We start from the raw sequence: 13267 nt of genomic DNA, 5'->3' as shown, positions 1-13267 counted from the left end.
CGCTAGGAGGGTTCAGTTCGTCCTATGCCTGCACTCCGCCCGTGCTGGGCGAAAGTGGGCATTGAGCCTAATGGAGAGGTGCGAGCGTTGAGCACCAGATCTCCAGTGCTTCCCCACAGCCCGGTTCGACCTGTGCCTGCACGCTAAAGTGGGCATTCAGCCTGGAGGAGTGGTGCCAAGGCTGCGCACCAGAGCTCCAGTGCTTCCCCACAGCCCGGTTCATCCGGTGCCTCCACCTGTAGGTCTCCCCAGCCTGGTTGGCCCTGTGGCAGCCCCACGCACTAGGCTGTCTCTGCGTCTACTCCCTCCAGAGTCTTCCTCCAGTCCGGACCCTCCAGCGACGCCCACCAGCCCGGAGCTGCCAGAGTCGCCCTCCAGCCCGGAGCTGCCAGAGTCGCCCTCCAGCCCGGAACTGCCAGAGTCGCCCTCCAGCCCGGAGCTGCCAGAGTCGCCCTCCTGTCCGGGGCCCGCTGCGAGGGTCCCCGCTCCAGAGGCGCCACCTAAGTGGGCCAAGCCTAAGGTGGAGCGGGGTCCACGTCCCGCACCAGAGCCGCCACCGCGGATAGATGCCCACCCAGACCCTCCCCTATAGGTTTAGGTTTTGCGGCCGGAGTCCGCACCTTTGGGGGGGGTACTGTCACGTTCTGACCTTAGATCCTTTTTTGTCTCTATTTTGGTTTGGTCAGGGCGTGAGTTGGGGTGGGCATTCTATGTTTTGTGTTCTGTGTGTTTGGCCGGGTGTGGTTCTCAATCAGAGGCAGCTGTCTATCGCTGTCTCTGATTGAGAACCATACTTAGGTAGCCTTTTCCCACTTGTGTTTTGTGGGTAGTTGTTTTCTGTCTTTGTGTCTGTACCAGACAGAACTGTTTCGTGTTGTTCGATTTTCGTTTATTCACTTTGTTATTTTTGTCTAAGTGTTCACTTCTCATTAAAAGGCATGAACACTTACCACGCTGCGTTTTGGTCTCCTCCCTTAGACGATCGTTACAGTTGTTTTATATATAAACTCATACACCCTGTACCATGGAATCGGTACATCAAAAATCTCTTCACAACTATTTTGCAATCTGTATGGCACAGTTGTCAACATCCTGGTCCTCAAATGAAACTGGTATACTTTCCTATTTATGCTATTTTTATTCCTCCGACAGTTTTGATCCTTTATATTGGGCAGACAGACCAGTTCCCTACCTCCTCCCGCTGCCACCCGCCTCCTCCATTTTTGGGGCAATGCTGTAATCAATTGGTTGTACTCTTGGATTGAGCAGACCTTTCCGTACAATTCTGATAACTCCATGAAGGACATAACTCTACCATTCCAATTTACAATATCATTTAAGAACAAAATACAATTTTCAAACATCTTTCCCATAAATACAGGTATTTTATCAACCAGCACATTTGAATTCAGCCTTAATATTTGTTGTAATTTTTGTTCTATCTTTTCAGGGGGATGACATTGAAATTGTAGCCAGCTCTGCAATGCTTGTTTGAAAAAGAGAGATACAATAATTTTCAATTAATTAATTTTCAATTAATCGAAAATGAGACATGGCAATCTGCACAAAGGCAAAAAGGCAATTTTTAAACAATGGATGAGCTTTTCTTAGTAATATACTTGAGAACCATTTAGGGTTCAAATAAAACTTTTGAATGAGTGAAGCTTTCAGAGAGAGGTTAAGTGCTTTTATATTTAATAATCTCAACCCACCAAATTCATATTCATTATATAGATAAGCACGTTTTATTTTGTCTGGTTTAGCGTCCCAGATAAAGCTAAATATTTTTTGCTCATATGATTTGAAAAATGAATCATCAGGAGAAGGCAGTGCCATAAGTAAGTGAGTAAACTGAGATATGACTAAGGAGTTAATCAGGGCAATTTTTCCATAAATAGACAGGTATTTACCTCTCCATTGCTGCAAGATCTTGTCTATTTTTACAAGTTTTCTATTGAAATTCATTGTGGAGAGCTTATTTATATCTTTTGTGATATGAATAACGAGTATGTCTACTTCACCAGCAGCCCATTTTATAGGTAAACTGCAGGGTAATGTAAAAGTTGTATTTTTTAAGGATCCAATACGTAATATTGTACACTTATCATAATTAGGTTTTAGTCCAGAGAGTACAGAAAAGTTATCTAGATCTTCAATGAGACATTGCAGGGATCTAGCTTGCAGACTTAATTTAAAACTTGAGTCATCGGCATACATGGACACCTTTGTTTTTAAGCCTTGTAATTTCTAATCCTCTAATGTTTTTATTGGATCTGATTTTAATAGCTAGCACTTCGATGGCCATAACGAATAGATATGGTGACAGCGGACACCCTTGTTTAACTCCTCTTGACAATTCAAAACTCTGAGAAGTAGCCGTTATTTACTATTTTACACGTGGGGTTGCTAGACATTATTTTTACCCATTTTATAAGAGAATTACCGAAATTGGAAAAATCCAGGCATTTATAAATAAAATCCAGTCTTACTTTATCAAATGCCTTTTCAAAATCCGCTATAAATTCCTGGCTTCTTATATGTTTCATGATGTTCTATTATTTCTAGTAGTTATCGTATATTATCTCCAATGTATCGTCCATGTAAAAAACCTGTCTGGTCAGGATGAACAATACCTGGTAAAACCCTTTTAATTCTGAGTGCTATGCATTTTGCTAGTATTTTTGCATCACAAAATTGAAGTGTAAGGGGCCTCCAGTTTTTTAGATTGACTGTAAACTACTATAAATATGAAACTATTTGTGATAGGGATGCACGATATATCAGGATTGGCCGATATTAGCTAAAAATGGCAACATCTGTATCGGCCCGATTGTGTAGTTTAACACCGATGTTAAAATTGAAATGTATTTATTGAAACCCACCGATGTATTTATTGAAACACAGGAGGAAGATGGCGTGCAGGCCAGGGGAAGCTCGGGCGGGTTGCAGGAAACCAGGTGCGGAGGCTGAGGCTGAGGCTGGAGCGAGAGGGGTTGGGACAGGGTAAGCAGGTCCGGAGGGGAATCCAAGGGAGCAGTAGAGTGGGGAATCCAGGGCAGAGTAGCAGGATGAGGAGACGTGGGACTGGAGACAGGGACCAGAGTCAGAGCGGGCAGAACTGTAGCGGAGAGGAAAACCGTGTCAGGCGAGGAAAACAGGCACAACAGGATAACAGGATCTCAATAGTAACAAACGGCTAGAAACGTAGACTGACTGAGCAGAGATTACGATCTGGCAGTGTGGAAGTGGCAGGACTGAGTATTTGTAGAGGTCTTGATTATGGAACAGATTGCAGCTGGTGGGGATCTGCTCTGACTCAAGCACACCTGTCTCTGCCCACACAATCACACACACAGAGAGAGGGAGGGAGAGGGAGAGGGAGAGGGAGAGGGAGAGGGAGAGGGAGAGGGAGAGGGAGAGAACACTGGGGGAGAGGCGGCAGGTCAAGGAGACACAGGAAGAGCAGTAGAGGGCGTGGCAGGAGCAGATGTAACACCTAACCCACACAATGTCTGCTGTGTGGATCGAGCAGTCAACAAGTCGAGGAGTCCATTTGAAAGAGTAAGAACATTTCAGCGAGACAACTCAAAAGCGAAATCCATTAAAGCCAAGATAATGGAACTCATTGCCCTTGACAATCAACTGTTCTAAGTCGTGGGTGATGTTGGCTTTCGCCGACTGGTCGAGCACCGGTACACATTACCAAGTGCGCTCGTTTTTCAGATGTTGCCCTACCGGAGTTACACAGTAATACCGTCACTGCTATTATCTTCATGACATACATACTATGGAACGCCATTTGGGTCTTTGCGTGTCAAAAAAATACAGTAGCACTGCCAAAGCTGTACAAGAAAGTCTGCAAACAAGCAAACACCGGCCACGAACGATGTGTTTACAATACCGCGTTGGTAATAAAGCATCACTTGTTCGACCGCAACTTCTGGGGTAGCTAGCTTTAGCTTGGTACCTAGCTAGCACCAATACAACCAGCATGAAAACAATAACCAGTAGAAACTGCAGTCATTTTCATTATTCTTAGCAATGATTTAGGAATCTTTGTGAGTAAGTATTAGCTAGGTTGCCTCTTGTTGTTCGGCTATTGAAATTGAACTTCAGTTCATGAAAATAAATAGCTAGCCAGCTACTTAACTCTGTTGCCCAAAGCTAACGTTATAAGTAGCCAGCTAGCTTCATCTGGCAAGTGAGGCCCGACCGGACCGGGTTATGTGTTGTGAAGCTGACCGTGTTATGTGTTGTGAAGCTAGCTACAATAAGGATTAGGCACAATAGTGGAATTTGCAGTTTGCCTTCAAAATAAAAGTATGTCATTGACTGTGATGCAAATTAATACAAATAGTAGAATTATGCCATACCTTTATTTTGAAGGCTAACGCAAAGTCCAGTTTTGTGGCAAACTTCACATAGATGGGTCCGACCACCATTAATCAAATAAGAACTGTTTATAAATTAGGGTTATTTTAGATGATGACAGCTAGCTATATAGTTATAGCTACTGAAACAGATTATGTCGTTTTACTATGTTTTTCTCTCTGTCTGTCTCTCTTTCTCTCAGTCACTCTGTCACTCTCTGTCTTTCTCTCTCTCTTTCTCTGTGGCTGAAGATGCTGGCCTCTAAAAGTGATGTATTGCTTGTATGTGTCACCTGTGTGTGTGTGTGTGTGTGTGTGTGTGTGTGTGTGTGTTTGTGTGTTATACTCTCTCAGTATACCCACCCACTGTCCTGACCGATAATTTCTTGTCATTTCTCCCTCTTGCTGCTCCACAGCTGTGTAACTGCAGGACATAAATAATGGAGACTGCAGAAGCATCCCTAAGTACGTACACACACACAAACACAAACACACAAGCACTCCCATGGTTGTCCACTCGTGCAGTTCTGCAGCGTTTTGAAAAATAGCTTTCCTTCTATTCATTCATTCTGCGATGCTGCTATTGTCAGGATAGCCCTCAGGAGATCTATTCTCAGTGACTTTGTCTTTAGTTATTAATGAGACTCACACAATCAGTTACAACAAGTGCTTTACACACTTGTTGCGGAATTTGGCTTATTGTGTCAAAACTCTACACACAACACTTGGAGATAAATATCTCACTTCTACGGCAAAATGAAAGTCTGCCATCAAAACCTAACAATCCTTTTTCAAAATTGCATTTTTGCAAAAAAAATGATACACACATACACCATTTGAATTACTCTTTCAATGATGAAAATTAACTTATGAGGCTGTGCAGCTGCATCAAAGTTGAGACTCTCTGTAACAGAAAATGCAAACACACTGTACCGTGAATATGGCGTAACTCAAAACACAGGACTACAATGTCTACATTTTCACACAAGGATGGGGTTGGGAGTGGGAGGGTGGGTTGGGTGAGACACATTCAGTCAAACTACAAGCTACAGACAAGGCACGTGCCCCCACAGAACTGTCTGTGATGTCATTGGTTAGGTTCTTTTTTACGTACTGTACTGTCATACTGTACACAGTAACATCAAAACTGTATTACATGTACTTCACAGCACTATACCACATTTTTTTTCCCCAATGAGGAGCATAGACATAATATTGTAGGACTACATTGTAATGTACTGTGATGCAGAATGATGTGCAACAGTTACATAGGTACAGTCTAGTGTAGAAAGTTGAAGACATACCTGTTCTCCAGTTTAAATGTCTGTATTATGGATGCTACCGTGTGGCGACTCAGGTTGGGCTGGACGCTCTGCCCAGCCTCCCTCATCGTCAGGCCATGATTTATGACATGGTCCACCAAAGTGGCCCTAATGTCGTCGGAAATACGTCTCTGTCTATTGCCTGGTCCCCTTCTTTGTTCTTGTCCTCGTCCTCCTCCTACTCCTCTTCCTCTCGCTCTCACTCTCACTGCCTCCATGTTTGCATAGTTTTCACAAAAGAGGTGATCTTACCTGAGGTCTATTTGTAGTGGTAAGGCTCAGACTAATTGGTGTTCAATTACTGTATAAGTGTTTTAATGTGTGTGTGTGTGTGTGTGTGTGTGTGTGTGTGTGTGTGTGTGTGTGTGTGTGTGTGTGTGTGTGTGTGTGTGTGTGTGTGTGTGTGTGTGTGTGTGTGTGTGTGTGGGTGCTGCCAATTTCAGGTATGTTTTGAATTTTGAATAGAAGTGTTTTCCCAATGATTGCAAGAGATTTCGTTATTGAACGAAGTGTCAAATGTAAGAAACAGTGTGTAGTGTTTTGCAAGGTGTGTTGCAGAATTGCAAACTAAGTGCAAAGCAGAAAATGTGTTTGTACTTTTGGTGCCTTTGTTTAAGGTATGGTTACAAAAGTTAAGGTTTTGATGCTTTTGTCTAAGTATTCACTTTCAGTGTGTAAGCAATCGGCAAAAACATGTTATGCCAAAATAACATGCAAAACAGTCACACAGCTGGATCTCTGCCATTCTGATCCTACGGTGATTAACAGTAGAGCTATTCAAAGGGTGGGAAAGTGAATATTTATCTGGTTTTGTTTGGTCTTTTAGTTGAGTGAATTCTGGAATTCAAACACTCCTTGTAAACATTCCCTGGAATAGAATCTAAGCTCCCTCCCTCATCCCCCTCTCTTGCTGCCCCATATCACAAAGCCACGCCGTAATTATGTGCATAACTAAGAGTATGTGTGTGTGTCTGTGTGTGTGTCGGTGTGTGTGTGTGTGTGTGTAGACCCCAGGCAGCGTTCTGTCCTGTTCTGATGCCAGTATACCAGGATGTGATATTCTTCCCACATGCACAAGCACACATTCCTGTTATAGGACTTACTGAGACAACATACATTAGTCAATGTGAAAACATGCAGGAGATAATCAAGTCAACTAGCCATTATTACCAAACAGTCACTGCCCTCTCTGTGCAGGAGATAAACATGTCAACTAGACATTATTACCAAACAGTCACTGTCCTCTCTGTGCAGGAGATAAACATGTCAACTAGACATTATTACCAAACAGTCACTGCCCTCTCTGTGCAGGAGATAAACATGTCAACTAGCCATTATTACCAAACAGTCACTGTCCTCTCTGTGCAGGAGATAAACATGTCAACTAGCCATTATTACCAAACAGTCACTGCCCTCTCTGTGCAGGAGATAAACATGTCAACTAGACATTATTACCAAAGAGTCACTGTCCTCTCTGTGCAGGAGATAAACATGTCAACTAGACATTATTACCAAACAGTCACTGTCCTCTCTGTGCAGGAGATAAACATGTCAACTAGACATTATTACCAAACAGTCACTGCCCTCTCTGTGCAGGAGATAAACATGTCAACTAGACATTATTACCAAACAGTCACTGTCCTCTCTGTGCAGGAGATAAACATGTCAACTAGACATTATTACCAAACAGTCACTGCCCTCTCTGTGCAGGAGATAAACATGTCAACTAGCCATTATTACCAAACAGTCACTTCCATCTCTGTGCAGGAGATAAACATGTCAACTAGCCATTATTACCAAACAGTCACTGTCCTCTCTGTGCAGGAGATAAACATGTCAACTAGACATTATTACCAAACAGTCACTGTCCTCTCTGTGCAGGAGATAAACATGTCAACTAGACATTATTACCAAACAGTCACTGTCCTCTCTGTGCAGGAGATAAACATGTCAACTAACCATTATTTCCGCTCTTTCCTGTCTATGGATGGTAGAGAAGGAAAGGGATGTTATGTTATAACATAAAGATGTTATTCAGCAGGTGCATATCACACAGAGACAGGGCTGAGTGAGCACTGAGACAGAGATGGGGGGGGGGGGGCACTTATAGAGCACACAAAAGGACCAGTGTTCTTTCTCTCTCTGTCTGTCTGTCTGTCTGTCTGTCTGTCTGTCTGTCTGTCTGTCTGTCTGTCTGTCTGTCTGTCTGTCTGTCTGTCTGTCTGTCTGTCTGTCTGTCTGTCTGTCTGTCTCTCTCTCTCGTTCTCACACACACTCTCTCTCACACACTCTCTTTCTCTCACTCTATCTATCTGTCTCTCTCTCTCTCTGTCTCACTCTCTCTCTCTTGTCCTGACATACCCCCTACCCTAGCGCCAGACCTCCCGTTCCCCGTCACCCCTCACCTAGTGCCCCACTCAGGAGCTCTCTCTCTGGACTAGGGCTGGGGAGCACGCAAGGGTCCCTCTGGAGCTAATGCACAGTCACCTGCCTGTGTCCAGCCTCTCTTTCACACATGTCTCAGTATGTGTTTGAGTCTGTGTGTTTAAAGGCTGCATTCCTGAGCTTGCTGATCTGTAGCCGGGTAATTAATAGTAACTAGCTGATTGTTTAAGAGCTGAATTCCTCAGGCCTGCTCTTACACACAAAGAACTGACTGGTCAACCACGTTGTTTCTTATGTGGGATATTTCAATTATACTGTACCAAATATACAAGTGTGTGATGAGTTCTGTGGCTGTGTGTTATAGTCTGGGGCTTTGTGTTATACTCTGTGGCTGTGTGTTATAGTCTGGGGCTGTGTGTTATAGTCTGGGGCTTTGTGTTATACTCTGGGACTGTGTGTTATAGTCTGGGGCTTTGTGTTATACTCTGTGGCTGTGTGTTATGGTCTGGGGCTGTGTGTTATAGTCTGGGGCTGTGTGTTATGGTCTGGGGCTTTGTGTTATAGTCTGGGGCTGTGTGTTATGGTCTGGGGCTTTGTGTTATAGTCTGGGGCTGTGTGTTATGGTCTGGGGCTGTATGTTATAGTCTGGGGCTGTGTGTTATGGTCTGGGGCTGTATGTTATAGTCTGGGGCTGTGTGTTATGGTCTGGGGCTGTGTGTTATAGTCTGGGGCTGTGTGTTATAGTCTGGGGCTGTGTGTTATAGTCTGGGGCTGTGTGTTATAGTCTGGGGCTGTGTGTTATAGTCTGGGGCTGTGTGTTATACTCTGGGGCTGTGTGTTATAGTCTGGGACTGTGTGTTATACTCTGGGTCTGTGTGTTATAGTTTGGGGCTGTGTTATAGTCTAGGGCTGTGTGTTATAGTCTGGGACTGTATGTTATAGTCTGGGCCTGTGTGTTATAGTCTGGGGCTGTGTGTTATAGTCTGGGGCTGTGTGTTATGGTTTGGGGCTGTGTGTTATAGTCTGGGGCTGTGTATTATGGTCTGGGGCTGTGTGTTATAGTCTGGGGCTGTGTGTTAGAGTCTGGGGCTGTGTGTTATAGTCTGGGGCTGTGTGTTATGGTCTGGGGCTGTGTGTTATAGTCTGGGGCTGTGTGTTATAGTCTGGGGCTGTGTGTTATGGTCTGGGGCTGTGTGTTATAGTCTGGGGCTGTGTGTTATGGTCTGGGGCTTTGTGTTATACTCTGGGGCTGTGTGTTATAGTCTGGGGCTGTGTGTTATAGTCTGGGGCTGTGTGTTATAGTCTGGGGCTGTGTGTTATACTCTGGGGCTGTGTGTTATGGTCTGGGGCTTTGTGTTATACTCTGGGGCTGTGTGTTATAGTCTGGGGCTGTGTGTTATAGTCTGGGGCTGTGTGTTATAGTCTGGGGCTGTGTGTTATGGTCTGGGGCTGTGTGTTATAGTCTGGGTGTAACGTCCTGACCAGAGTTCGTATGTGTTTTGCTTGTTTAGTGTTGGTCAGGACGTGAGCTGGGTGGGAATTCTATGTTGTGTGTACAGTCTGTACATTCTTGTGTGTCAGGATACGTGGTCGTTGGTTTATGTTTATTCGTTGTTTCTCACTTTGCTTGTGGTGAAGCATTTGGTTTAGAGGAGCGTCGTGTGTTCACCCGTGTGGGGAATTACATTTGGAACGCTACTCTGAACTCTCTGTCTCCTGCGTTTGACTCCTTGCATCCACGACACCCCGGGCATTACACTGGGGCTGTGTGTTATAGTCTGGGGCTGTGTGTTATAGTCTGGGGCTGTGTGTTATAGTCTGGGGCTGTGTGTTATAGTCTGGGGCTGTGTGTTATAGTCTGGGGCTGTGTGTTATAGTCTGGGGCTGTGTGTTATAGTCTGGGGCTGTGTGTTATAGTCTGGGGCTGTGTGTTTTTCTCTGGGACTGTGTGTTATACTCTGGGGCTGTGTGTTATACTCTGGGGCTGTGTGTTATACTCTGGGGCTGTGTGTTATAGTCTGGGACTGTGTGTGATTCTGGGACTTAACTCCCAAACTAAAGCAGAGTTAGGAGATCAGAGGCAGAAGCTGCTAGCAGAACTGGCAGAACTATTTCAGTCACACCGCACACATTGTGTGTGTGTGTGTGTGTGTGTGTGTGTGTGTGTGTGTGTGTGTGTGTGTGTGTGTGTGTGTGTGTGTGTGTGTGTGTGTGTGTGTGTGTGTGTGTGTGTGTGTGGACCTAGTGCAGACAGAAGGCATTCAGGTGGAATAATGGAAGCTCAGTGTGTGAGGGGTCTGCAGGTTACACCAGGAATTCAGGACACTGAAATACTATCTACCTCTCTCTCTCTCTCTCTCTCTCTCTCTCTCTCTCTCTCTCTCTCTCTCTCTCTCTCTCTCTCTCTCTCTCTCTCTCTATCCTTCATTCCATCTCTCTCTCTCTCTCTCTCTCTCTCTCTCTCTCTCTCTCTCTCTCTCTCTCTCTCTCTCTCTCTCTCTCTCTCTCTCTCTCTCTCTCTCTCTCTCTCTCCCTATCCTTCCTTCCACCTCTCTCTCTCTCTCTGTCTCTTTCTCTCGTTCTGTCTGTCTGTCTGTTTGTCTCTCTCTCTCTCTCTCAATTTTCAATTCAATTCCAAGGGCTTTATTGGCATGGGAATCATATGTTCACATTGCCAATGCAAGTGAAATACATAATAAACAAAAGTGATATAAACAATCAGAAATGAGCAGTAAACATTACACTCACAAAAGTTTCAAAAGAAAGAGACATTTCAAATGTAATATTATGGCTATGTACAGTGTTGTAACAATGTGTTGTAATACAAAAGGGAAAATAAATAAACGTAAATATGGTTTGTATGTACACTACCGGTCAAAAGTTTTAGAACACCTACTCATTCAAGGGTTTTTCTTTATTTTTACTATTTTGTACATTGTAGAATAATAGTGAAGACATCACATCTATGAAATAACACATATGGAATCATGTAGTAACCAAAAAAGTGTTAAACAAAACAAAATACATTTTATATTTGAGATTCTCAAAATAGCCACCCTTTGCCAATGTAGAAAATAGTAAAAATAAAGAAAAATCATTGAATGAGTAGGTGTTTTAAAACTTTTGACCGGTAGTGTACAATGTTGTTAGTTCTTCACTAGTTACCCTTTTCTTGTGGCAACAAATCACAAATCTTGCTGCTGTGATGGCACACTGTGGTATTTCACCCTTTTGGGAGTTCATAAAAATTTGATTTGTTTTCAAATTATTTTGGGGTCTGTGATCTGAGTGAAATATGAGTCTCTAATATACATACATTTGACAGGTGGTTAGGAAGTGCAGCTCAGTTTCCACCTCATTTTGTGGGCAGTGTGCACATAGCCTGTCTTCTCTTGAGAGCCAGGTCTGCCTATGGTGGCCTCTCAATAGCAAGGCTATGCTCACTGAGTCTGTACATATTCAAAGCTTTCCTTAATTTTGGGTCAGTCACAGTGGCCAGGGATTCTGCCAGTGTGTACTGTGTTTAGGTCCAAATAGCATTCCAGTTTGCTCTGTTTTTTGGTTAATTCTCTCTCTCTCTTTCCCCTTTCCACACACCTACTCTCATCGCAGGTGATAAAAGACACTTTGATTAATGGTACTCTAATGGTGTCAGTGTCACAGTGAAATATCTAATTTGAAACCTATAGTGATTGTGCCCTATCAAGTTGTATCCAGCCTTACTGCCAGGAGAGATAAAGCCAGCCCATCCCTCTGTGTTGATGGCTGTGTGGTTGTTTGGATTCAGAACTGGCATAAGCCAATGAGCATTCCCGGCGATGTGTTGCCATGGACTCTGTGGGCAGGAATTGGGTTTGATGGTGAACTGTAGTCTCCTCCACATTAGCTCTTCAATGTAGTAAAACACTCAACAGAGGATTTCAGAAATTGTGCCAAAAAAGTCATTTATACTGAACAAAAATCGAAACGAAACATGCAACAATTTCTAAGATTTTGCTGAGTTACAGTTCATATAAGGAAATCAGTCAATTAAAATAAATAAATTAGACCCTAATCGATGGATTTCACATGACTGGGCAGGGGCGCAGCCATGGGTGGGCTTGGGAGGGCATAGGCCCAACCATTTGGGAGCCAGGCCCACTCACTGTAGAGCCAGTTTATCCCCATAAAAGGGCTTTAGTACAGACATAAATTCTCCTCAGCAACTCCCCTGACGATCCCGCAGGTGAAGAAACCGGATGTGAAGGTCCTGGGCTGGCGTGGTCTGCGGTTGTGAGGCCAGCTCGACATACTGCCAAATTCTCTAAAATGACATTGGTTTATGGTAGAGAAATTAACATTAAATTATCTGGGAACAGCTTTGTTGGACATTCCTGCAGTCAGAACGCCAATTGCACGCTCCCTCAAAACCTCTGTGGCATTGTGTTGTGTGACAAAACGGCACATTTTAGAGTAGCCTTTTATTGCCCCCAGCACAAGGTGCACCTGTGTAATGATCATGCTGTTTAATCAACTTCTTGATATGCCACACCTGTCAGGTGGATGGGTTATCTTGGCAAAGGAGAAATGCTCACTAACAGGGAGCGAAATAAGCTTTTTGTGCGAATGGAACATTTCTGGGATCTTTTATTTCAGCTCATGAAATATGGGCCAACACTTTACATGTTGCGTTTATATTTTTGTTCAGTGTATATTACTGTTTGTGTGTGTTCTTGCGTCCGTGTCTGATAACACACAGTCAGAATAATCAATAATCAATCGTCCCTGACCCATGTGTGTACAGTAAAGCTGAATATGGTTACCCCTCTTTGTACCTCTCTGAGTGTTAATATTTCCAGAGAGGGCCGGAGGAGCCCAGGTGAGGGGGGTAAATGGTTACCTTTTTAAATGAGGAATCTCACCGCTCCTGGGAGCTTCCCACACATTCATTCATGCAGCCGTTTCCTCTGCTGTGCTGATATGTGGTGGTGTTTGTCCTTGGGAGGCAGTGTACAGCTGTGAGTGTCGGTGGAGCGCTCCATAAAGTGTCACATATTAGTGTGGTGGGGAGATACACTGGTCACAGATTAACTTCATTAACCACACCTGTAGAACTACAGGGGAGAGGATTACGCCTACATGGCTCTCTCTCTCGCCTACACTCTACATATTAAAACAGGAGACGCTGATAACTCGTTATTAAGAGCCCCC

General features: G+C 44.0%; 1 protein-coding gene across 1 annotated transcript in view; it reads left to right on the top strand.

Moving 5' to 3' along the window:
• LOC120018896 (ventricular zone-expressed PH domain-containing protein-like) overlaps positions 1-13267 on the top strand; it is a 38246-nt gene that overhangs the window by 4849 nt on the left and 20130 nt on the right. The window lies entirely within an intron of this gene.

This window comes from Salvelinus namaycush, chromosome 23 (assembly GCF_016432855.1).
Source record: "Salvelinus namaycush isolate Seneca chromosome 23, SaNama_1.0, whole genome shotgun sequence".
NCBI classification, from domain to species: Eukaryota; Metazoa; Chordata; class Actinopteri; order Salmoniformes; family Salmonidae; genus Salvelinus; species Salvelinus namaycush.
This window is presented reverse-complemented; position numbering and strand designations above follow the sequence as displayed.